At 37.7% G+C, this 26,927-nt stretch overlaps 1 protein-coding gene across 6 annotated transcripts in view; it reads left to right on the top strand.

The window, feature by feature from the left end:
* Positions 1–26,927, top strand: part of sugct (succinyl-CoA:glutarate-CoA transferase) — a 92,064-nt gene that overhangs the window by 40,753 nt on the left and 24,384 nt on the right. The window lies entirely within an intron of this gene.

The raw sequence follows: 26,927 nt of genomic DNA, 5'->3' as shown, positions 1-26,927 counted from the left end.
GGTTCGGGAATTAACTGTACTTCAAAACTGTAGCTATTTGAGATGACATTTATTGGGGCTGTCAGGCGATTAATCGCGATTAATCCAGTGTTAATTTTGACAGCAAATTTTGATCTAGTTTTAATCATAGTCTTTTGACGAAAATGCAATATAGTTTTAGTCAATTTTAGTCCACCCCATCATTTTAGTTTAAGTCTAGTTTTAGTCGAAGAAATATGAAAAATATTTTAGTCGAATAAATATAAATTATATTTAGTCTACTTAAATCGAAATGGTTTAGCTTTCCTGTAGCTCAGTTGTAACAGCATGGCATTAACAACGCCAAGGTTGTGTGTTGGAACCCAGGGGATTGCACATACTTAGAAACAAATGTATAGGATAATGCAAGTTTCTTTGGATAAAGTGTCTCCGAAATGCAAAAATGTTAATGTAAATCATTCACTTGGTGTTATTAAATGTTGGATACAAAGATTCAACTGTTTTGACATAATTTACTTCACCTTAGAATGAAATTAAACCAGTTCATTACCTTTATTTTTCAGAAAAGTTTAGTAAATAGATATGCATTGTTGGAACACAGAACATTAGACCATGAACGACATGTTCCAGTTCATTCAATCCCATTTGACACAAATGACAAGTTAAGTAGGGCGTATTCATTCAGTTCATTCAACCAATGAAAGCCACTGAACGTTCTCATCCTCAAACTATTGGCTCGTTGCATGCGTCTTTGAAGAAAATAGCTGCCTGGACTCTCTTTGCTTAGACAGTAATACATGTAACATATTTGGTAGAATTTACAGTTTAACTCACTTCTATAATGAGTTGAGGACAGCGCTGTTTTTTTTTTTGGCTGACTTTGTTGCATTTCACGTTACGCAGCAGCTCGTGTTAGCGGATAAGTTAACATGCATATAAAAACGTTTGAGCTTGCCTTTGTAATGTGTTTCGGGGGTGTCTCGCCTGCAGTCGCGCTTCAAGTTTTACTGGCGATAATGAAGGAAAATAAGACGCTTTGTAAACCGCGTGGAGACAGAGAATATATGTCTATGCTTACCATTCTCCCTTCCCTTCTCTTCTCTCTAACACTTATATGAGATAAGCAGCACATGTGCGCAAACTGATGTCCGCCAGGTGGGACAAGAATAATTTTGTCTCGTTTTTATTAGTTGACAAAAATGTCAGTATATTTTTATTACAGTTTTTGTTATCATACATTCATTTTTATTTCCCTTTCGTCTCGTTTTCGTCAGTGAAACGAATACTTTTCGTCAACAAAATTAACACTGGATTAGTCACATCCAGAATAAAAGTTAACATAGTATATGTGTGTGGACTATGCATGTTATTTTGTATTTATCTACTCATAAAAATATAAAATATTTAAAAAATATAAAAACTAATTAATAAACATTTAAATTTAAATGATTGGTAAATATAAATAAATACATGTAAATATTTTCTCAATAAGTATATATTTATGTGTATGTATCTTGAATATGTGAATCGTGTCATCTGATCCGGGATGAAAAAGAAACAAAACAGACTTTTCAGCGCTGTAGCATATACAATATGGAGCCAAGATGTTTGAAAATTAGCTAAAGACATTTTCTAGAGAAATCTAAAACAAAATATTTAAAAGTAGTTACTCCTCAACACTGGGTTACATTATGTGATATATTCTGAATAGCCATTCATTTGTGGAAAAAGTCTCCACCATTATTTTTACAATAAAACTTGAAAACTTGATAGTAAAAAGCAAAAGTCCATTGCTTTGATCCACATCAGTAGCTAATAAAGTCAAATGTGAAACACTATCATATGTTTAGACCCCTAGAGCATGTAATTTAAGTCTGATGGTATTAAACCCTTTTCTTGCGAAAACCCTGCACACACATATTTAATTCTGACCACATGTGATATCGAGAACGCAGACTTAAAGGTCCCGCCAACCTGCTGATGTTCACACTATTTCACATCATATGATCAGAATTACATGACTTTTCTCCATGTGTCTTATTCAGTTCATTTGAAACACTGAGATAATCTACCTTGAAACATTCCACTTGCGGTTTGCTATTTTTAGTGTTTTACTACCAAAAGAATGTGAAAACATATTAGTCATACGTAATTGCATAATCAAAGGCAGTTTAAAATTGACATTCCTAACAATCTGCAGACTAACAGCGAGAGAACATGTTAACCATGTGTTACACCTACAGCAGACAACATTTCAGGACATATTCTGCTTTTTCTCAAAACTGGCGGGGGAATATCACCTGGGGACACTTTGGGCCCTATTTTAACGATCTAAGCGCATGGTCTAAAGCGCATGGCGCAGGTGCACTCAGGCCGTGTCCGAATCCATTTTTGCTAGTTAAACGACGAGAAAACAGTTGGCGACCCATGCGCATGGTCTAAACTGTTTTTCCACTGTTTGTTAGGTAAAATGTTTTCCAATTATTTAAATAATATTTGTGTCCCCAGTTGTATTCACTGCTTGGATGTGGATATGACACCTAAAAGAAGTGTTTGAATATGACTTCTCTGTTGTACGCAACACAACTTCACGTTAAAAAGGGGATGATGATTGATTATTTCACTGTGAGTCAGACGCTGTCTTTGAGTGTGTTTGATATCCTTCGGCGGCATGCTGGCTGAACAGTGTATGACACAACGGGGTGCTGCAAGAGCTTTCTTAAAGCATATCGACCTGTCTGTTCTCGCTGTGACTTGGTGCCATGTAGCAACTGGTCTGTGGGGAGCCACATGGGGTCGAGTGTAGCCGTCTTCCTACGGATCAAAATGCTAATCAGCCTAGCCAATATACCGGTCAACCACTAATGTATGTGTGTTAATAAAAACAAAATTAATATGCACAGTACACAGACATGTTTTATGTAAACACAAACTTGTATTCTGCATTCGATTAATCGAGAATAATCGTTTGACAGCCCTAATATTTATATATAATTTTAATCATATGTACACATTTATTTGTTTATATTTTTCTTAAATATATACACACATGTGCATGTGTTTATAAATAAAAAATGAATATGCACAGTGCAAAGACATATATTATGTAAACACAAACTTTTATTCTGGATGTGATTAATCGAGAATAATCATTTGACAGCCCTAATATTTATATATAATTTAAATCATATGTAAACATTTATTCATTTTTTTATTTTTCTTAAATATATAAATGAATGTGTATGTGTTTATGAATACAAAATGAATATGCACAGTGCAAATACATATATTATGTAAACACAAACTTTTATTCTGAATGCGATTAATCATGATTATTCGTTTAACAGCCCTAATTTTATGAGTTTGTAAAAAACGTATTGTCATTTATTTGGCAAATAACAAACTGAAACATCTTAATAGTGTTTATTCACGTTTTTATACCCATATTTGAGCCGGTACATTGAACTATTCACAAAAGTTCGAAATTAATCGTATAACATTTAACCATTAAAAATTATTTTTCGATTAAGGACTTCAAGTTAATATTATAACATTTTTTTATTTCGTTTTGCCAGTAAATTCATCGATGATTATATACAATTATATTTTAGCATAAGAAATACTGCGACTATAGGGCTGACACATCCTGGATTAACCATTACAGAAACGTAAAAAAAGATTCTGGCCATCATTAGAGCAAAAGTTTTGTTTATGACCAATATCTTTACCTGACTTCAACAGTTCATCCCTACGTACTTTTGTTTATCACTGTTAATCTCAAAGGGCTTGACTTGAACTTGTGGATAGTAAAGTTTGTGTCTAGACGTGGATGTGAAGTCCTATAGCCCACCCTGTGTCTCAATAAACTGAAGTTTCACGAGGAACGCCCAACGCAATTGCGTTCCTGAGGCTTTGACAGCCCCCGCTGATGAATCCATCTGGAGATCATATCTGTCAGAGGACAGCACAAATCTGTTACCCATTGCTCCTTTTGACCGAGCAATGAAACCAAAAACATCCAGCATTCACTGGAGAAATCAGCAGTAGCTGCAAGGGCACGGAGGAAATTAGCCGACAGACGTGAAGCGCAAGCTAAGGAGATGATTCAGGAGAAGGGACAGCTGCACATGCAGAGGACAGAAAACCAGATGTAGAGGATAAAAACCGAGAGGTTAGCATTAGAAGAAGATGGAGTGGGTGATATTAGAAGTTAGTGGATGAGGAGAGGCGCTACGAAGAAACAAATGATGAAAGCAGATGGGATATGGGTAGGGTAGTCACTGAAATTCATGTTGGAGGTCACTGATCAAGTCTTCAGAGCATTGTGACCAAAGATGGGAACCAAATCTTGCAAATAAATCTTGTGACCTTCATTCAAAGCTGTATCTTCAGCCTGTCGAAGCAACATAATTCAATGTTCTTCCTCTTCGCAAAGCATAACTTAAGCTCTTCCTGTCTTTCTAGTTCAAACATTTTCCTCTCGTGAAGTTGAAAGCTATCAGTTGTCCTCTTTGAGCGCAAGTATTATTCAAGCTCACTCTTGAGGTTCCGTTGGTAACCTCTGCAAGTCACGGCAAAGCCCCCAAAACCTTGGCATGGACTTTACTGTAATATCAACATCGGATACAAAGCTAAATGCTCACAGTTCTCACTTGATTGTGTCACACAAATAAACAACGTTTTACATCAATGGATGCTAATATACCACTCAGACCTCCTACTGTTGGTGTTTGAGTTTCAAGGCAATTATCCTGGCATGCATCATTGACAATTTATGGTTGAGCCTCTCATCTTCTCATAGCGATTGTTTGGGATTGTTTTGATTTGTAGTTTTGACCGTCTCGGACTCTTAGAGTCAAACTATCATGTTGTGTCTTATGTCTTCCACAAGATCCCTATCTTCAAACAAGTGGGAAGAAATCCCTGTGGAATAATTTACATTTTTTTTCTTGATATTTATTGGCCCCGTTTACAATTTCCAGTGACGTTTCCTTGACGTGCATCGATTTTTTCCTTTATGTTCCGTCTTGCATGCTTCAGGAATCGGGTTGCATACTTCATTTTCATAATTCACATCCGTGACAGCCGGGTTACGTTTTGGTCTGGAGCTCTCGCCGGTCTGCCTCGCTCCACAGTTGCCGTCTGAACGTAACAAAAATGTGCAGGTTATCGCCGTTGAGCCACACACCTGGATTAGGTCCAGTGAAATATTAATATTAATATTGGATTTTCAAAGCATCAGGCCTGTCGTATCAGGTGCCAGGCACAGATGTTGGACTTGGACAAAATGGCTCCCAGATGTGAGCGTGGTTGAATGCTAAGTATTCTCACGGACCGAAATACAGGAGAGGAAGAATTTTTTGTGAAGAGCCCCATCCTTTTTTAAGCTTCCAAGCCTGAAAAACTGAATGTTATTTTTGTGTGTGAATGAAACCCTGTTTGTCTCAATCTTGTACTTGTTTACATAAGTTTGTTGCAAGTATGAGTGAATTCCATATTGACCTGATTTGCAGTGTTATGACTTACGCTATGATTATTTAAATCCCTTTCGAAGAAAGTGTTTGGAAGAATGTGTCGTTTTCTGAATTCACAGGAAGACCTAAGTGATTGCTAAGCCTCGGTGAATAGCTTCCTGTTCTGTATCATTTAACGTCTTCAATGCTTCAATTGCCTTCAACATACCAAGATACAGCATTTACCGCAAACATTCCATGGATTTTATGAATAAAAGAAATGTGACTTTGTTTGCTTACGTTAAGCATGTCTCAGAAATTTATATGATGACCTATACTTTCCTGCATTATTTCTCTAAATGGATGTGGAGATTTAGGACTAAACCAGCTGTGCACAATAACAGATAATTACCGACCTTGGTGTTGTCTCACGGCAGAGTTTTCCACCAAATGTTTACAAGTAAAGGGATGTTTCCGGGCCCCGTGGACCTTCGAATGCAGTGGACAGCCAAGCAGCGGAGCTTAAACAGATGTTGCATGCTGCACTGTTGCAGGTTGCAGTCTCTTGTTCTTACACTTTGGCAGTAATAATTGGTCCAGTTTTATGAGAATGTCTTGTGTGTTTGAATTGTTTTAGCAAACCCATCGTATGATTTCTTGTTCAGACTTAATAAGGTATCATGTGCGTTTGGCTTAGCTACTCCAGTTTGCATTGGCAGCTCAAGGAATACTTCAAAGTCTCAAATAGCTTGTGCTGTTTTCCAGACGGCCTGTGCTTAATACAAGCTCATTGCATGAATTGTCCCCATAACGGTAATCTTTGTGAGGAATGGAGGCTTACGTATACCTTCAAAGCTTGCTGCAGTAGTTTTTACTGCCTGAAAACGAAAGGATGTTTGCCATTGTAATGGCCTATAGGGCTTTTGGGAAAAAAGGGATCAGTGTATCAGTTTGGCACAGAACGTTTGTCATTTCTTGAATCATGGTAGACATGAAGCAGTTTTTTTGCTCTACTTGGAAGCGGTATTAAGATTGACTGAGACTTAACAGGTGAGTATTTCTGGGACACAAACAGTTGGAAACCTTGAGTAACCTCAAAAAAGCCTGCATATTGTAACTGTGTTATCTTCATGTGGAATTCTGTAGTAGAGATATCTGGAAAAGGTAAGATTGACAAACTGATTGCCATCAGCGGCTAATGGGCACTTTGATTTGTATCACATTGAAGCAACCGCTGGTTTTCTCATCAGTTTTTCTAGTGTGTAGCTGGGAGGTTTCTTTCCACACGAAGAGTGATGGCTAACTGACAAAAGAATATGTTCTGTTTACTTTGTTTTGTAGTCAGTACATGTCAGGAATATAAACTAGATGATACCTCCATGGGTTGTTGGTTTATGGTTGGCGGTGTTTCTCTTGGATGGACTAGACTACAAGAATAAACAGAGGTTGAAGAAATGACTAGAGGCACTCTGTGGATGTCAGGAAAAGAGCTGGTGTAAATTAAATGTGAATTCCCAAGCCTCTTATTTTCCCATGGTCTACTTCCAAAGTTGTTCCACTGGGACGCTAAGCTCTAATTGTCTGTTGGATAAGTTAAGTGTTAAGCTTTTAATTCACACTGTAAGAAAAAAGTATAAACTCTTTTTTCTTTGTGCATTATTCACACTTTCTCTATTTGTATTTATTTAGTATGCATGGGGGGTCACAATATATCGGGCAATAACCATCATATAAAAAATCACGATTGTTTATATTGTGTTAATACTATAATTCAGGACCAGTTTAACTTATTGCCTTCAGAGCCACAATAGCTACAAACACGCTCTCTCTTCGCCCTCCCCAGAAAAAAAACAATAAACTAAATTAAAGATGGATTCGACTAAAAACGTTATTCAATTCTTTTACAAAACATTTAAGAAATGTATATTGTGATAATGTCCTTGACGTGAATTCTTCACACAGTGAATTCTGCACAGTTAAAATTTTAAAACATATTGGGTTTTCAAGTCATTTTAATTAAAATTTGGAAGATCTTAAAAAAAAATTGTATTTCGTATAACTTCTTTTTTAAGTTATGCAAAATACTTCTAGATTTTTTTTAGTTTAACATCATTTAAATGTTTTTAAAGGGGTCCTATTTTGCCTTTATTATGTTTTATTATAACGTCTTTATTATGTTTATGATGTGCTAAACAATAGGTCTTCATGTTTTGATTTTCAAAAAAATACATTTTACCTGTGTTTTAAACCGTCATCTCCATTCTCAGAAAACAGGCTGTTGAGTTCCTAGTTCTTTGAAGTCCCTCCTTCCAAAGTGCTCTGATTGGTCAAGCTGAGTCAGTCTTTTGTGATTGGTGTACCATTTAGAAGTGTGTTGGGTTGAGATGTCCCACCCATTTCTCTTTCCATGTTCCAGGTGGCAGGGTTTATATAAAATTTGTCCATCATGACGTAACTACTGCAGGGAAGTACATCATTGTGGTCCCAACGAGCTGTGCATTGTAGTTTTTAAAAAGTGAAATATTCCTTTTCTGTGAACTTTGAGGGTTGCAAGTTGGCAGATGTTGTTTATGCTTAAACAGCTATACTACTAACTCAATTATTTTAAAGATGTGAAATTCCATCAGACCTCCCCTTTAATAAGACAGCTTTTGAACGAAAGTTTTTACAGTGTGATATCGTAACAGCCTCGTATGCATCATATTGTACTGCATCAAATATTTTTCTTACTTCTTCGCATTGCACACAAGCTTTTCACCTACTTTTGCACTTGTGCATGGTAGAGTGACAATAAAAGTGTTTTCAATGAAACATTGCATATTCTCTGATTTAGCCGGCTGAGCATTAGATCCCGTCAGATGGAGCCATAAGCCGCGGCAGCAAGCTACGCACACCCCACCCGTTGTTCTCTTTTCATCCCTGTGACTCACCGAATACCAGTGGACTGTTTGCTTTATTTCGCCTGGGATTAAGCTCCCCAGGAGCCGACTGAATGAAAGGGAAGAGCGTGATTGTGGCGCATTTTTCACATGAACAGTGCAATGGGATCCACCCGGTGGTCATACTCAATTAAACTAAACAGCTGTTGAGCCCAATGGCTTGCAGTACGAGTTAATTGTACAAGTGGACATCTGGCCCACATTAGGAAATTAACTAAACTTTTAAGCAGCATTCAGAACTGTAAAAGAGAAAATATTCTTTTGCAAAAGAATGAAAATGAGGATTAGAGAGAATGCCTGATAGGAAAATCGGTGATGATAAAATACATATGGATGAAGCACTGTGACTTGTGAATTGTAGACTGAACCTTCACCCAAAAGCCCAAAATAACACCGCAACCTGTTTTGTACAACATCTTTTAGGACTTTGTCTAAATTTGGATAAGAATGTTTTGTTGATGTGCATTGCAATACAGCTTTTTAGATCGGTAATAACAAATGCCATATCATAGCCACACCCCTAACTCCGCCCTAAAGTATAGATTAGCCATATGGATTGCTATGAGATTGTGTTGGCCATCCAACCATAAGGCATGTATTTGCATTATTTTTTTACCGAAGAAGTAGAAGAAGAGCGGCCTGAATATGCTTCTGTGCAGAATGAAGTATTAGAGTATTAAAGATGAGTTGAAAAGAACTCTTGATATATTGTGATAGCTCTCTGATAGGCAATCATTTATGTCTTCTGTCTTGTGGGAGGACATTTATATGTCCAAATGGCCTCCAAACATCCTGCCATTCTATTAAGACGAGGAGGAAACTGTGAAACTGGAAGTAGTTTTTGCATGTCTACACAGTTCAATAAACGTCACTATATGTGTGCTGGCCGACAAGTGTGCTTGTGAGCATTTCAGTATGCCCCTTTTTAATGTGTCTCCAGCGGTTTGTGATGCTTTGCTCTCTTTCTGCTTTTGTCCTCAAGCTATCCCCCCAGCTTTCTCCCTACCGCATCTCCCAGAATGGGAGGCTCTTGTTTTAATGGTCCTTGATGATGGCGTGGATCAGCGCAGCTGTGCATGTCTGTATATGATGAGCTGCAGGTGGAGATATTCAACTCATGATCACCTTCCTGTCCTTCTCTTTCTGGCTGCGTCCGCAACTCAAGACAGCTGCCTCATTACTCGCTAAATCAATGACTAAATATTTATAAATATACTCCATTCAACCGCTCTATCATATTTTTCAGTCCTTGAAGCACAACACACACAGGACTGTACGATCTTAACATGGGTTTGCATGACATCGAGTCTACTATGATGCCATCACAGGTGTTTGTTGCTTTAAATCTCTTTCTGGCATTGTGCAAATCTTGCTGGTCATTTGTTTTCTCTTTCAGTCACTTTTCTCAAAACCAGGGGATGTGTGGGAAGACCTGATATCGAATTTGAGGGATGATGAAGCAGTGCTTATGAAGATGTAAAGGAAGGGACAGTCAAAAAAGGGGGGATGATTTATGGAGTGTCCTTCCTGTTACCTGCCCTTTGGGGCCACGGGGCCCCTCGAGGTGAGCAGGAGAGGAGATATGCGTGTCAGACACACATGATACAGACCCAGAGCAGCACCCCGAGGTTAATGAATCCTCGAGTGAGAATTCCACTCAGTCATAGACTCTGCTGCCAGACAATCATCTGAAATGTCTACGTTCATCTGCTTCTTCAAACCGACTGTAACAATGTATGGCCATCTAAAGGCTGCGGTGTGTGAAGCTGATATTTTCACTGTGAGGATACCATAAAGAAATTTACATGAAAAGGAAAACATAAATAATCCTTTAATGCACGGCTAGCCGGGGATTATCCCTTATATTAGACCATGTTTTATTAAAACATCAAGTTACAAAATGCTCAACATTTATTTAGCATACTTAGTTATTTTATAAAAGACTTGGCAATAAACTCTAACAACTTAACCATACTGACTATAAAATTTGATTGAAAATAAACAATTTGGTCTGTTAAAGTTTGACTTTTTTTGCTCATTTTGCACACAAAAACTTTTTGTCTTATTAAAATGGACAATTGATGCCTATTGCATGATAAAATAAATATTCAATTAATAGGATGTCTTCATCAATAAACAAACATGAACTAAAACAAGGTTATATAAAGATTAACAAATACTGTATATTTGACCCTAGATAAGTAGCATGGGTATATTTGAAGCAATCGAGAATGTGAAACGCTCTATGTTGCATGTGGCGCCGCCATCTTGGGAGGATCATACTCCTCTGCTATTATTGTTTTGATATCTACCGTTACCTGTTTTGTTTGATATATATGGAGAAATCGAAAGTAAAAGAACCAGGGGCTTTAAAGACTCTCCGTAATGCTATTGCAGTTTTTAACACAGCAAGACTGACCTATCACAGTTATATTTCCATTTCAAACAAGATACAACAAAACACTGCATTGAACACACTAGCAGTGATCCTCCCAAGATGGCGCAACTTTAAACACGGCATGACATTCTCACATTCTCTATAGCCAACAATACAAAATGATTTATTTTAAAGGTAAAAATCATTAGGATACTAAGTAAAGTTTATGTGTCATGAAGATATCTTGTAAAATTCCTATCATAATTATATTAAACTTGATTTATTTAGCGGATCCAAAATGGCGGGAGCAAAAATGGCTGGAAACATGCCCGCAAACTTCACTCACTGCTGTCTACTCTTTGGGAGTTATCCACTCAAGTTTGGTGTCTGTGTAAAGCTTAGAATTTCAGCTTTCGGGTTCATCTACTCTCCACAGCATCATTAGATCGGTAGGCCAATAGCAACGGCCAGCTACAGCACCTCTGATGGACAACTTTAAAGGCGATTTTCTTAATATTTTTCGATTTTGGACCCTCAGATTTTAGATTCTCAAATAGTTTTATCTTGGCCAAATATTGTCCTATCATAACAAACCATTCATCAATGGAAAGCTTAGTTATGATGTATAAATTATTTTCTATAGTACACCTCACTCCAATGCTCCAACTTTGTTGTTTATGTATCTGAGAAATCCTTGAAGTTGTTTTTATTTTGGAGTAAGATTGTAGCTATTGAAACACATAGTATGGCAATTTATTATGTGTGTTTTTAATACAAGAGCATCTGTGGTCATGGAAGTGAGTGGTTTGCTTATTCTAGGGAGCCGTCCCTGAACGACCTTCATTTGATGCTGCCCTGACATTACTTGTTGTTTTCACAATAGCTGCTCAAGTCACCTGGGAAACATTTGCATTTGTCAACAACACTCTTTGAAGCCTTTTTTAAGTGTTTTGAATGAAATTGGCAAATTTGTTGTCTCGTGTTTTGTTTCAGCGCGGTGTTGTCAAACTTTTCGCTTGGTTGTCATGGATTTGACTCTTAAAGCTAGCACTTTTGCAAAAACGAAACACTGCATGTGTGTAAGATCAAAGAGTTTGTTTTGCCAGCTGGTCTGTAGTTATGTCTATCTGTGGAGGCTGGTATAAAATAACCATCTGACATTTCATCTATTTTTAGAAAGTTTGTTGCTCATATGTGTTGTTTACAATTATGAATAGAAACAGAAAGACTCTGATGTGGTTAATTGAAGTTGTGTGTTTTGTGTTTACAGTTGTGTTCTTTGATTTCAAAGTTGTAAGTGGCTGCTGTAATGTGGTGCAGGTGTAATCTGTTATTCTGTCTATAGAGGTCCTCTTAGCTCTGAATACCAGTTATGGCAGAATCATCAGAGATTTCAGGCATTTATTTATTTAGATAGTTTCATATACAGTGTCCTTTTTGTGATGTTCCGCAGCCCTTTGAAGACACTACCACTACCACGGCATTCTCCTGAATGAGTAATTTTGGCCATTTTTAAGCAAACTTTTTGAAAACAAAAGGTTTGTGTAAATGAAAAAATGAAAATTATAGTAATACAGTGTAATGCTAATCATACAAAGCAAATAAAAAGTCTGAGAATATTTTGACCCTCCTCCGGCTTTCTCTAGAGAATGGGCTGAACTGGCACACTCTTTGATTCCTCATCCATTCACAATTAAGCACAAGTGTGCCGGTATCCCATCCGCATTCTTCAAATTTCACGGCAATATTGATTTTTCCCACAGGGAGGAAGGATTCCTGTCGCCCATGGGAGTGAGATTTCCCGTCATGTTTTTTCGTGCCTTTCTGATTATTCTGGGGTATGATGATGATGGGCAGTGAGCTGAAACACAGTTCAGCCTGTTGCTCTCCGGCCAGCTCTTTAAAACTGCTCTTAGTGTGGTTATTATTTGCCAATTTTTCTTATCAAACTCAATGAGCTTGCAATGATGCATTTTGACCCACAACACAGAACTTTTTGAGATTCCAAAACCATGAGTTTGTGGTTTAAACAGTGATACAACGATATACAGATTCTTGTCTTTGGATAACACGTATAGATGATGCATTTGATGATATATTTTCTGATATTGGCATTAATGTACACCAGATAAACATCATGTTGGAAGATGAGTCTATTCAAGTTTTAATACATTAGTTTTTGTCTTGTTTTTAAAAATAGTTTATTGTAGACTTCTTGATACACCAAATTCTATTATTGGCTTATTGCAGATGTTTGAGTTAACATCTGTGATTCAATAAGGGATACGTTTTGATTATCGTTCTGGTTTAGTTCTGTCCTGCGGTGTGTGAAGAAGTTTAAGTACAGAATAAAAGCTACTTTTTAACTGTTGAGGGCTCAGCATACTACATTCGAAAATCGAAAAACGACCCCCTGTGACCTGATTTTTATCAAAATCTGGTCCAAACGACAATTCGTTTCACTAGTTCGCTGCAGCAAACCAAACCGAACTCTCCGGGAAAGTTCATGTTGGCCGGTAAACACCCTCAAGCCACCATTGGTCCATTGGTCCATGGCCATGATGTAATAGGTGAGTGTGTTATGTAGCACCAGCCAGTATGTGGGAAATAACAAGTCATTTTATTTAGCTGAGGTAAAGTCAGATAAGACGATAACATTTGAGCAGCATGAATGCTTTTGAATGACGCGTTGCAGAGGGTATTTGCATACGTTATGTAAACCCTGGCTCCGGAAACAAAGGGGTGTTCGATTGTTCGAAAACACTATGCCGTCTCTCAACATTTTCGAGCTTTGTTTTACCCAAAACGCAGAACAAATGCGCAATTGGCCTGGACTATGCCAAGCCCTTTAAACCTGCCATCCAAAACTATTTCCTCTCTATTGCCACGTAAAACTGCAAAAAGTGCAATGACATTTCCCTTAAAGTCACACACAGCTCCACTTATAAAGTTTAAGAAACCCTGGTCTCTTTTGGGTTGCCAGATAATCTGAAAACTGTAGGATTTTTACACTTTAAGAAAAGTGTATTTAATCTTATTAGCCATTGATGATGTCATCATTTTGTTACTGAAAATAGTGTTGTTGAGTCACATATGTCAAGAACAGATTTTCTAACATTTATAAACGGATTTCATAAACTTTATAAGCTGAGAACATAACTTCACTGTTAACAATAAAAGAGAATTGACAATGCTGGTTCTGAGTTTGGATAAAATAAATCACAGAGTCGCTATCAGAACACAAGTATTTTTAAACGTTCTCTTGATTTATGTACGGCTGATGTTTTTTTTCCTCCTCGTTTCTGCACTTCATCATGCTTCCCCTGTCCCAAATGTATGTGGTCTGACGGATGAATCTTACACGAGCTCCAAGCACTTTAAAAGCGTGTCATGTGTTCCAGCCGTCTCCCATGGGAACATGGCAGAAAAGTTACGAGTGGCGTTCTTCTCTCGCTGAGAATGTCAGTGTCTCTTCAATTAGCACAACATCCAAAATGATCATCCAAAAATCACCGAAGAGCAATGTTTTCTACTTCTGTTAGGATTTCTTCAGGTTGTTTTTTCGTGGGCCACACCAAGGCAAAATAGACATATCAAGCCATTTTTCTGCTTATTCTGACAGAGAATATATAGATCTGCTCTTGGTATAGTTGATACATGATCTGCGGATATGTTCCCAACTCTTGTTGCTTTTGTGCGGGATGCATCAGACAAATTGTAGGCAGTCCATAGGCATCCGTTCACAAATGTGTGAAGTGGGAAGCATCAGAGATCCCTTAAAGTTACCGACCGGTAAAGACGCTTCAAATACAGAAATTAACTACAAGTGTACTACCTGTGCTACAAGTCCCGTTTTTTGTCTTTCTCTGACACTTTAAAACACACACTGCTGACATGCTTGCTACATTTATAAAATGTGCGCGTCTCTCTCTGTGCGCTGGATGCTGCTAGATCAGATCATCAGAAACGTCATTGTTCAAAACATTCCTCTCATTTAAACATGATAATTTTGCTATTTTCGGCCGAATAATTGTGGTTGCCGAACAATTGGTGCATCCCTAATATAATCTATTGCCAGAGGACCTTTTCCACAAAAAGACAAATAGTTTATAGTATATATTTCAGTCTGGCAGTAGCAAAGTTTAAGGTCGTCCAGGACTCACTTGTAAGTTATTTTCAACTGCTGGCTTGACGTATTTGTTGATCATCTCTCTGTTTTTTATTAGCATCTTTGTAAATAACTGTTGCATTTTTAAGGTGCCGTGTCAAATAAAAAATTTGACTTGAAATTGTGAATAGAGGACACTGTGTTCTTGGCCAGTTTTTTGTGCTTGGTTTATCTCTTTCAAAATGCACGCTCATGCTTTCGTACATCTGATCGTCTAACTGTTTTCAGCTCTGTCAGCAGCAGCTCTACACATGCAGAAGCTTAATTGATGCCACAAATGGGAAACTGACACTTTGGGCAAGTAATCCAGACTTCACGTATACCGGCCCCAGGTCAGCTATTTTTTGAGAACTGTACGGTACAATGATCACCAAACTGATGGCAGGTTACTTTAAATGACAATTCAAATGGTTGTTTACTTAAAATGGACTCCCAGACATCGAAAACGTTCACGCTCTGATTATCAGATTGAGTTTGTGATGCTTTGATAGTCGAACGCCTTGCTTTGAAGCTTTGTCTTGTACAAGAAGTCACATGATCCGAGTTGATCAACAGCCATTGTGTTAGGAACCTTGTGTTGTCAGGAATCACAAACCTGTGTAAACCATGTTCTGTGCCACTTTTTAAACTAAATAAGAGACGTGCCACTTCCTTTCTGTTGCCTCCCTTTTTACGACACACTGTTTAAAGGGATAGTTCATCAAAAAATTATAATTCTGTTTTTTTTCATACTACAGTTGCGGATGATGTCCCAGAACTGAAAATTGCTAACATTCTTCCACAAATCTTTCTCTTTGTTCATTGAAACAAAGAAATGTATACAGATTTGAAACAACATGAGGGTGAATAAATGACGACAGGTTTTTCATATTTGGAAGAACTATCCCTTTAGAAGTGTCTCAATGTTGCCCAATGTAAAATGTGTAATCTGTTTAAAAAGTCGTTTATTACTGTAGTATGTTGACTAACTGAGAAGAATAAAGGACGATAATCACATGCGCTTATCGCCAGCGTTTTTCGAGACGTTTTTCGACGTTCATACCCAAGCTATTTTCACTGCTGATGTTTACTCACTGACATAGATGGCGGTTTATTAAAAACAGAAATACCCCGGTACACAAGATGGTACTGTGCAACTTTATGCTTCTTACACTCGCTTGTCACACAGAAGAAGGTTTCATCTTGCTTACGTCCTCTTCGTCATTGGTATCAATATGTGCTCGGCAAGACCATTTTGTGCTAGAGCGCCACCAAGTCGTGTTTTACTGTAACTTCAGCAGCTCCAGGCATGTGAACAAAAAGGTCAATCTCATTGGTCGGCCAGTTTTTAAGGGCAATTTAAAAAAAAAATGACGCTTTTACGCCTGCCGTTTTGCGCTTCGGTATGCACACTCACATTGGCAGCCTTTATTTAGTCAAGGGGTGTTAAACATCAGCGATAAATGCACACGATTATAGTCCTGGTGTGTAGAAGCCTTAAACATCATGACTGACACTAACAAAACATAGTAGCATGAGTTTAATGTGTGATGTCAGCTGTTTGTTGACCAATGGCTGACAAGCCATTGTCCCACAGAAACTACTTGACCTTTAATTGCAGATGTAACTGTTTGTTTCCATAATGTAGAAAGCTTTGGTTGGGCTGTGTAGCAGATGTGAGTATTGGATCGTGCTTTCATGTCAGTTGCTTTTGGATTACTGAAACCTCAGTCAGTATCCTGTCATCTCCAAACACATCATTAATTAATAGCTCTTCTAAGAGATGTACTCTTCCAGTGTGAAGTTCTGAGAAATAAGACACACCCTAATGCCAAAAAAAATTCTTAAGACAACAGTTGATTCATTGTAGTACAATGTACCAGATGTCAGATTTGCAAAAGAACAATATTCACGTGAAAGCAGTAAATATCTCATATTACTTACAAAAGTCATGGTGTCTAGACCTTTTCTGAAATGCACTTACACCTACTCAACCTGTCATGTGTGAGATCTACACCCTCGGCCCGAGGTCTGTTTAGTTTATATAAGCTGCATGTTGTACTGCCACACATTTGAATCATCTCGATTTAGGATATAAATAGACTTCAAATTATGACCGATGATGATCAATTTTTACTGTGAATTGACTCTATAGAGTTTTCTAAAAGACACAGACTCTGTAAACGGTCATGGCAGCATTACAGTATGACGTGTAAATGCTTCTCTGCAGATTGCAAATACAAACTACGAAATATCATATAAACCTGAAAGTCTTTTAGTCACCTGACTCATGCATGAAAACACATAATTCAAGCACGCAAAGAATGGACTTGTGCTCCTGTGTAGATTGGTCTTGAAAGGCAATCTTGGAAGGACGATTTCGTATGGACATGCAATGGACTTGAAGCGGGTTCGGTATATGCAATTCTGAATGCAAAGGATCCTCGATATTAAGAACATATTTAGGTACTTGCATTCTCTGTATGTGTGTTCTTGAGTATTGGAATTAGACTTTGACGGTTGATGATGACGTCTACTTCTTTGGCATCGAGAAGCATCTATTTAAAGATTGTGACATTGTCTTTCAGCCACCACATGGATTAAAAACGAACCTGCATACATACATACGTATAAATATATATAAGACAAAAAGACAAACTTGTACAAAGACCTGTGAAGTAAACCTAATAATCTGATTGTTGCAATATTTGTCTACAGTAGATAGATTGAAATTGTACAATATTATTTGGTTTAGTGGTTAAGGTGTGTGTTTAAGATGTGTATGTGGAACAACGGCGTATCATGCCTACACACATCAAGTGACTCATCATGCACGCCTCCCTATGATGAATGACTTTATTGTTTGCTATAGTTGCTCTGGATTAAAGTGTTAAATGCTTTAATCTAAATGCTTATCATTCATGCTTTATTTATGAAGCACATCTCTGACCTCCTCACTGGCATTCTGTTTCTGTCACTGCGCAGCACCAATATACATCAATTTGTTTCTATTTATATATCAGGGAAGGGTAATATTAAATTTGAAGTGAAAATATAATTTTGATACTTAAATGTATATGATTACGTGATGACTGTTTATACAATAAGCAACTTGCCTTTCTATGATGGGGATGGTCAGCGAGGAGAATGGGTGCACTAAATTACTCTGTCATATTTATTGTTTGGGATGTGGGAGGTCACCTAATATAATGTTGCCATGGCCCTTGCATGTACTGTAACAGATTACACACTCTGTAGGTCAAAATAACCAGAGTAGATGTCATTATTGCACATTCATTGAGCTTTGGCCAGTCAGGAAAGCTGCAGGAAAACTCTGCATTCCATGTATCTGGGTCATGCTTCTGTCCTTAGCTCACCTCCACCCTTTGCTGTGCATTTGCATTCTGCCCGTCTCTCAAACACACTTTCACACACTTTTCAAATGTATGCAAGTGTAGGCGAGCGTCTGAGGTGCTGGGTTTACTGGTGAAACGTTTCCATCGCTGCTTCATCTAAAGCTGACAAACCAGTTCTCTAAAATGGACACTGCAAGTGTAATGTCCTATATCGTTATTGCAAATGAAACGTAGTCGTAGTGTGACCCCATCATCGGCGCAGGAAAGAGAATTTAATCTGACATCAAGATCAAAACTTCAAACATCACCTGTTGCATATGGCTTTGTTCACAGAGGTATCAGTATCACAACCCTTAGGTGTCCTCAGTTAAAGGGTGGCAAGACTTCTTGTCTAGGCCGACGTTACACAATATGTCTCAGGTGATTATAATCTGTGTGAAGTAATTTTGTTTGAATATTACATTTTCAATTGGGTTCGTCTGTTCTTTGTTTGAAGCGGCATATCATAGCTTATAACACAATGTATTTCGAAATGCAAGATTTGTGTCATGACAGAAAACCGACAGAAGGAGGTGGTTTATGTGGTTATGAATGAATAATTGTGAGGGGGAAAACAGGCAGTTATAAGATTAAGCAATGCTTTGTCTACAATATTGTATTATAAACAGTTTTGTGCAAAACTCCTAAACACTACTTCTCCAAAAAAGATATTGCATTATTTTTTTAAAACATTTTCGCCACTTTACACCAAATATTTTCCAGGTTAGTTGTCATTATAAGTAGGCATCTTGTATATGTTTTAAGTGCTTCAAAAAAATTGACAAATATAATGTTTGTGGAATAAGAACAATCATGCACATTGTAATTTTCCATAATAAACCCATGTAAGGTAAACGTAGTTAACGGTTATTTTATCATTATGCTTCCTGAAAAATGAAGGGAAGGTTCACTCAAAAATTAAAACTGTCATGTAACTTTATTCCCACTCATATCATTCAAAACCTGTACGTGACTCTTTCTTCTATGCAACACAAAAGAAGATATTTGAAGAAATTTGAAGAAATTTTTGTGTTCAAACAATGGAAGTCAATGGGATTCAATGTTGTTTGGTTATCAACATTCTTCAAAATATCATCTTTTGTGTTCTCTAAAAGAAAGAAAGTCAGGTTTGACATGACATAAGGATGATTAAATAATACAATTATTTTTAAGTGCACTATGCCTTTACCATATTTTCCAATTGGCACATAAGAACTTAATGGAACAGTCCACCTTAAAAGAAAAATTCTGTCATCAATTACCAACACTCAGGTTGTTCCAAACCTGTTTACATTTCTTTGTTATGCTGAATGAAAAGGTAGATATTTGGAAGAATGTCACTAACCAAACACATCATATCTCCCGTACATTGCCTTAGTCGAGAAAATAAATCATATGGGAGTCAACAGGGGATGAGATCTGTTTGGTTACAGAAATTCTTGCAAATACCTCCCTTTATGTTCAGCAGAACAAGGTTTGGAATTATAAGAGGGTAAGTAAATTATAACAGAATTAGAATTTTTGGGTGAACCATACCTTTAAAAAACATGTGTAACCAAGTAATTCATGATGATGCAACCCCTAGCCCTCATTTACCCCTTCTTGTAAACTAGAAAATGAATACTTTATTACTTTACAAAAATAGAGCAAAAGGAAAAGTGTTGGCCTGAAGAGAGATTCTGTCTTACTTTATGCATTTACCCATGTGGATACCTGTAGCTTTCTCTAGGAACACACAGAAAATTTATACGTCACTCAAAGTTGTTTAGATAAAAGCGTCTGCCAAAATGTGTAAATCCAAATTGATGATTTCTTCTCTTTTGCAAGACTTAATGACAAGAGGCTGTTCAGACATGATGAGGGTTGCCTTGGGGCAGCTGTCACTTCAACACTTGAAGGTAAATGTCAGCAATAGCTTCAGATTGTAATTTACATTAAATCTATACGATATTTAAGCATGAGTCAATACAGATGTTGTAGTTTCTTCCACAAGATATTGCTTATAATGAACGATATGCGTGGTGGTTTGGGAAACATTCACAACCATTAAATAAAGTTACGAAAATGTAACATGTTAAAGTTATTAATTTAAGCCTTGATCGTCACCTCCAACACTCTGCAATAAATCTTCTTTGCTTTGAGTATTATACACTCGGAGCATACTTTACTCCTGGGTCAAATTATAAAGTTCACTATATTAAACTTTGTACTGTCTCGTAATGTCAGCATAAATAATATTCATTCCTTCTTAATGAGACACAACGGCTTCTCTCCATTAAATAAGAACTGACACGGTCTCCTACCTTTTTTAAACTTCTCTCCTGACTCAGTCCAATAACTTCTCTTTGCTTGTTTTTTTCCAATATCTGGCTGTTCTTGAATCCACAAAAGAATTTCAAGTGTCAACACACACCAAAGTTCATATTCAAGACTGGGACTAGGAGTTTAGGATTATAATAAACAAAACTAAACATTGTTTTGGGCAATATCCTTTATATTTGAATCATTTCAGTGTGGCCTTTAGAATAAAGTCTGTGCATTTTCCACGGTTGGCCATGTCTGAGTTTAATGGGTGGGACAGAGCACTTTGCTTGATTTTGCCAGGTACAACATGGTCCTGGATCATCATTCTTGTTGGTTTTGGAACAAAATTTCAATAAGCCGTTTTAGAGTTACAGTTAAGGTCGACCTTGGAGTTAATGCTAGATTTCAGGGTTAAATCTACAGCTACACTAAAGCTCAAAGTTCAGCCCAAAAACTACAACCTTGACTTAACTAGACTTCAGGGTTAGGCTTACATTTTGGCTAAACTTCAGTGTTAGACGTAAATAAAGTCTTTAGTCTTTAGAGTAAGAATACATTAAGTCTAGACTACATTCACATTACGTTACATTTATGCATTTGGCAGATGTTTTATCCAAAGCGACTTACATTGTATTATCCTATACATTTTGTTTCTAAGTATCTGCAATCCCCTGGGATCGAACCCACACAACATTGGAGTTGTTAACGCCATGCTCTTACCACTGAGCTGCAGGAAAGTAAAACTGGACTTGATTAGATCTTATGCTTAAATTTTTATGCAGTTTAACCTAGACCTCAGGGTTAGACCTTCATTAAGACTTGAATTTAAGGTTAGACTTAAGGTTAAACCATAGACCTACATTGATATTGGACTTAAGGGTTAGGCTTAATGCTAGACTTTATGGATGGACTTACTTTTAGGCTTTACTTTAGTTTTAGACTTATGCTTAGACTTGAATTTAGGGTTAAAATTAAAGCTAGGATTTGATGTTAAAATGAATATCATGGCTATGTTTCGGAATGGGAATGATTTTCTTGTACCAACAAAAGATGCTGATATAGGAACAGGTCCTACTTGGCAGGATGAAGGTCACCTGTGCAGAGAGGAGAATCTCAGCACCTAATTGGACATTTGAATGAAACCCGTTCTGAAGTAATTACAGGATCCACAAATTGTCACCTACTGATAAAGTGGACTGTCCACTATTTTCTGTCTCAGTTTGTTCTTTCATACACGGATTCACACAGACACGAATACTTTTTAGAGTTTTACAGAAACACTTGGCTCCTTGTCAATGCTACTAACACACCTCTCGTCTGCATTATAGATTACATTGGACTGCCACACTTACTGTAAGTCAAAGAGATCTGATGCTGTCTGGTACTTGATATGGGAGTGTGCTCGAATGTTTCTGTCTAAAGCTGCTTACAGACTACTGAAGTTCTGACTGAGAGTTTTATTGATGTGAATGCATAGTATAGTGTTTGTTTTGAGGGTGTTGAAAGTGAGGTCAGGTCAAAATCATGTTAAAACTACAAAAACACAGCTGAACCCGCCTCACTGATGTCTTAATAGGTCAACACATGCTTGCATCGTAGCATGTTGTTTTAAGTGTTTAACTTTAGGTCACATGACAGAGCTGTACTTCTGCACTTCGTCTCCATTAATGAGTTTGCAGTTTTTTTACATAACGTAAACTTTAGTGCCTAGGCACCCTGGTTGTCTGTTCTGTTGCAGATTTTAATGATTAAAACATAAAAAGGAGCAAACCACACATTTTAATTTCCGCTTTGGCTGCCATGTGGGCATCAATAAGGAGGACCAAAAAATGATCTTCCAGTCTGTTTCACCATCACCCTTGCATTCGTTGTTGCTACAGCACCACTTTTTTCTTTTCTCAATCCTTCAGTTCTCGTCTCTATCTCAGTTTGACTTTTATCACACTCTCCCATCCCAGGCTGCCTTATTCTTTGCCAACCACATGGTTGAATAGAAGCCCACCTGTGTAAACACAGATCCTGGTAGATCCTGCCTGTGCTATGGCCTCTTGGACACATTCAGCCATTTTTGTTTTCTTGGGCACGTTGACTTGAGGAAGTGCAGATTGAAGCCATTCCCACGTGCAACTTTTGTTTTATTCAATTTCATCTCTCAGATTTACCTTCTGAGCTGGTTTTTTGTCAGGTCTTTGTCATCTTTTCCAATGAATGTTGACATTCATTGGGATTGAGTCTAATTGATGTCCAACACCTTTTTTCCAGTGTGTATTGTTGCATTAAAATCGCTTTATGGTAGAGCCAGTTTGGCTCAAAACATACGTTTCGTCACACATGTCAGCATTGAATGACAGATTCCTTCATGAATTCATATTTCTGAAATTTGCATATGGTGAGAGGCTCAGTTCTTTTAATACCTGTGATGTTGGACGTATCTGCAATACACAGGTCCAAAAGTAAGAGGAACATGCCTTTAATCATATGAATGGCTAATAAATCTTAGACGGCTTAACTAATCGTTGATTAGTTTCAGCCTGGCTTATCCTAACTGAAGATGGACGATCTTGAAGTATGTAACAGTATCAAATTATGTTTTGACAGTCATTTATCCAGACCTCGTTTAACACATCTAAACCAGACCGTTTCCATCAGCGTGATGCTGTTACACCAATAGCTCTGCATACAGCTGTCTCGGAGTCCTCTTAAGTAAAGACCGAGCATCGTGCCAAGACAAACATCCACTTGCTGGCTCAGACAAAATCATCCCGGTTTCTCCTTTGGCGGTGAGAGGTGAGAAGCTGTGTAGCATTTGATCAGGGCTGAGGTTGGAGATCTTAAAAGTTCCCCAGTCCCGTATGAGCCCAGCTGGGGTCAACACAGGATGCTTTGAGACTTTTGGACCGTCGTTGGTTTTAAAACGGAAGGCCCTGGAGCGTGTGGTGAAGTGGAGGTTTATAAAGTATAACCTAACCTCAGGCATCTCTTGGGGACTCGACTCTAATAGAACCTCACAATCCCTTTGGAGATAATGGGAGGTATCAGTTGCTGTTTTGGGAAGATTAAGGATGCCTGTCCTAAAAACTTCACTCGAGGGTTTATAGGGTTTAATTTTGACATCTTTTTTATTTATTAGGAACAATTTGTATTTAGTGAAGACGCATCCAAATTTTGAATAGAAGTTTCCGCTGGGCAGATATTTAAGGCCGGTTCAGAGGATTGGCACCCTGGCAAATTTGAATGTTTGTTTTAAGCATCCAAGTATGTTTTTTTCAGACCATAAAGAATCCCTGACATGACTTGACTCTTCAAAATAAAAGTTCTTGAAGGGTTCTTCAAAGCAATGCCTTTGAGAATATAGAGGTTGTCTGTGATCTTAATCCCGTGCGAATCGTCAAGCCCTGTAATTTGTAAAGTAAATATTCCACTTGAAAATTACTTATCATATTTTAACGTACACCGAGGTCCTGGGACTGGGATTAGTCCCGTGCGAATTGGCATCTCTGTTATTTCGTATGCTTATGTATAATTTTTCAAGGTCTTATCCACCGTTTGCGAAAAATGGAGGCTGTGTTAAAGTTTTTTTATATTATTTTGTGTGCTGGGTCATATCCATACCTGCCAACACTGTCGTTTTTGCCAGGAGTCTCTCGTTTTGCTATTTATCATGGAAACTCGTAACATTTGAGACCCGCGATCGCGGTGATCTTCTGTCCGGTTTGTGATCGTGGGTCTCAAATGCTGACAGTTACGGTCATATATCAATATACACCATACAACTCTAGGCCATACAACAATACGCAAAGACTTCCATCATATCCGGGAAGTAAATTTTTAGCAAAATCACAGGCTTCACTTTTCCCGTGCGAATGCGCCCACATGAAATACAGATGTGGGAAGGTAATTTCTAAATTACACAAGGTCCCCATATAATCCTAATCTCGTACGAAAAGGGCTTTTGTCTAAAAAAATCGAAGATAAATATTACAGATTTTGTGCAAGCTTCTGCTGTACGAGCGTTCATATTTGTGGTAGCCAGATGAAAGGATTTCAGATCGGATAAAGGGTTTTAAATGTATACGTTTCTGACAGTGGGTGACTTAATTTCTGCGGTCTGACAACCATACGCCAATGCTCTCACTCTGGCAGCACCATTGAGGATTTTGAGTTAATAAACAACAGTTTAGCGATCTCCAGCCGGTCTGTATTCTCTCATGAGCTGCTCAAGCCGCGTTGAGTGATCTCCACTACATTGTTTGTTTGCGATTGTGGTTGCTGAATAAGACATCCCACTTCGTGAAAACTATGAATCCATGCGCAAATACGTTCTGAGGGTTCTCCTGAATGGTCAGTCGTATTGTTTCCGGGGGAATCTGGAAGACGCTAGTAATTTGGAGAAAACTTAAGGCAGAGGTTGGATATCTATGAATAGGCCTATGCACTTTTCAAACCTCTATGGAGATACTTTTTAGATGAATATAGATTAAGTTTAAAAAACTATGCACATGATTTGACATTCTATTTGTGCTTACTGGTAAAAGAGATAGTTATAAAGAAATATAAAAACAAATTTCTCAAACGACAACAATATATATACAAAAAATATATACATATCATTGTAACCATTATACAGCATGATCTGAAGTTTGTATTGACTAAAACAAGACGAAAATAAATAAACTGGATCTTGCGGGTAGAAAAGAAAAGAGTAGATGTTTTAAAATTTAGTTTTTTCCTCAACCAGATTGTTATTTCCATACACTTACTCACTGAAAGGGATTAGAAATGATAGGCAGGCTTTTTAAAGAACAAAAAAATATGTATTTAAAATATAAATGAAATATCTTTTTGTACAGGGTGGGGCAATTGCCGCGTAGTGGGGTATCTTTGAGGGTTCCCTTCTCTTCACAAAGATTGAATTTTACGATTAAAATTTAATTATTTTCTTTTCAGTCTGATGTTGTTTTATGCAAGGCTTACATTTTAATGTATCTTTGTTTTGAGTGCATAAATAAAGAAATGAATAAAAATGACCCAATATCCTCCCGTTTGTCGTGCCTCACCTGTCATGTCTCATTTCCCCACCATGGCGGCACGCCCCACACGTTGAGAAACGCCGGCTTATTATATTGATCCAGATACTGATATACTCTTTTTTTTTTTCAAATTAGTCATGCAATTTGTGTGTCGTTCTTGACTATCGTAACTCCCACCTACACAGATTAAAACATCACCTAAATTCAAATGCACTCGCACTGTTCTCTTCTTTCTACCACACATGCTACTAATACCCATTGCATGTGCCGTCAAAGCTGAGGAAATGAGCTAAAATCAAACGTGGAGATGAACAAGCTTGCAGGCCTGGAAAATTTCCCATTCACTTTCATCCAAAGCAGTGCGGTGAACACTTCCTCATGACCCGAGCTTAGCCGTGTGTGTCAGGCTTCCAGCCTGGAGATAAGCCATCGTCATTAGAGAGCGTATAGATGCAATCAGAGCCGCACACAGACCTTCGAATGAGGATCACCGCTGGAGGTGACTGCTTCTAATTTACCTTCCTCCAGACTGGGAGAGTGATGTCTATCAAACGAGACAAAGTTGTTGTGTCCTTTTTGTTTTGTTTGGCACACAAATTAGATCCAAATGTTGTGTGCCCTAGTTGCGGTGTCCTGCAGAAAGCTCAGTTTTTGGTATGTCTCTACAACTTCAAAATCTTTGTTCTATACGACTCTATTGAATGCTGACAAGCTGCCTTATGTATTTTTTATCATATAGATCTTTAGGACTCCCAGGACTTCATATGTTAATCCTTTCATATAAGATGCTTTTATATAAAAAGATATGTGAAAGTTGGTTTGACATTTGTGTGGAACTGAAAGATGAAAGCGAGATAAAAATAGGGCTAACCTTGGAAAGACTGAGTCTGTTGGGTTTATGGTAGTCCAAGCCACAAAAACAAAATGTTCTCATCACCACGTTACTGTCTTCTAATCAAGGCCAGTGACTACAAAAAAACATGATGCATAAGCAACTGACTTTCAACATAAAAGAGCGTTTGATGCCGGTACTGGACATTTTGGCTCATGATAAAGTCCAAACTGGACCCATGCAGTTGATGCCCAAACCCCAAATGCACCTGGTGGGTCGAATCCAGAAAGCTTTGAACAGATGCATTCATGACACATTGTATTCATACGGTTGCAATTAAATGTAACAGGAGCTTAAGTGAGCCATCTGTAAGAAATATAATGAGGCTGGTTTAGACAAACATTTGGATCACATTCCAACTTGGATTACGGTGCAATCACAGTTGTAAACTATTGTAAATGTGATTCATTG

Source organism: Triplophysa dalaica, chromosome 23, assembly GCF_015846415.1.
Source record: "Triplophysa dalaica isolate WHDGS20190420 chromosome 23, ASM1584641v1, whole genome shotgun sequence".
Taxonomy (NCBI): domain Eukaryota; kingdom Metazoa; phylum Chordata; class Actinopteri; order Cypriniformes; family Nemacheilidae; genus Triplophysa; species Triplophysa dalaica.
Note: the sequence above shows the minus strand (reverse complement) of the source record. Positions and strands in the feature narration are given on the sequence as shown.